Source organism: Alligator sinensis, unplaced genomic scaffold, assembly GCF_000455745.1.
Source record: "Alligator sinensis unplaced genomic scaffold, ASM45574v1 scaffold308_2, whole genome shotgun sequence".
NCBI classification, from domain to species: domain Eukaryota; kingdom Metazoa; phylum Chordata; order Crocodylia; family Alligatoridae; genus Alligator; species Alligator sinensis.
In genome coordinates, this window is record NW_005842082.1 from 2,105,810 (window position 1) to 2,106,376 (window position 567).

The window sequence follows — 567 nt, forward strand, 5'->3', positions numbered from 1 at the left end:
TGGCACCACCCCCAGCAAGCCTGGATCAGTGGCCTATTGATGTAGTTAGAGTAGCTAATCCCCTCAGGCCATAGGGAACAGGCCCCACCTGCTCCAGCCTTTAAAGGCTAGGCCCAGTCTGCAATATTCTGTCTATGCAAAGACTTAGATATATGCTCCTGATCCTTGTGCACTTTCTTACTTCATCTATCAGATCTCTAGTTTTGACTCTGGCTTTGGCTCCTGATTCTGGTGTATTTTGGCATGTATTTTGACTCCTGATTCCAGCGCACCCTGACCCCATCTTTGGCTTCTGATTCTCATTCTGTTTCTGCCATTTCCTGACCCTGGCTCTGGCTCCTGATTTTAGTTCTGATGCCTGGCACATCCTGACTCTAGTTTTGGCTCCTGGCTCCAGTTCTGACATCTGGCAGCTCTGAACCCCAAGCTCCCTGAGATCCCAGACTTCACCCATGTGTCAGGTGGCCAGCCCTGATCACCCATGCACCAGTCACTAATAGTTTGTCCAGATCCCATTTTTGGCCCTGCAAGGTAGGACCCAGTAGTTGATGTATAAACTGCTCTCCA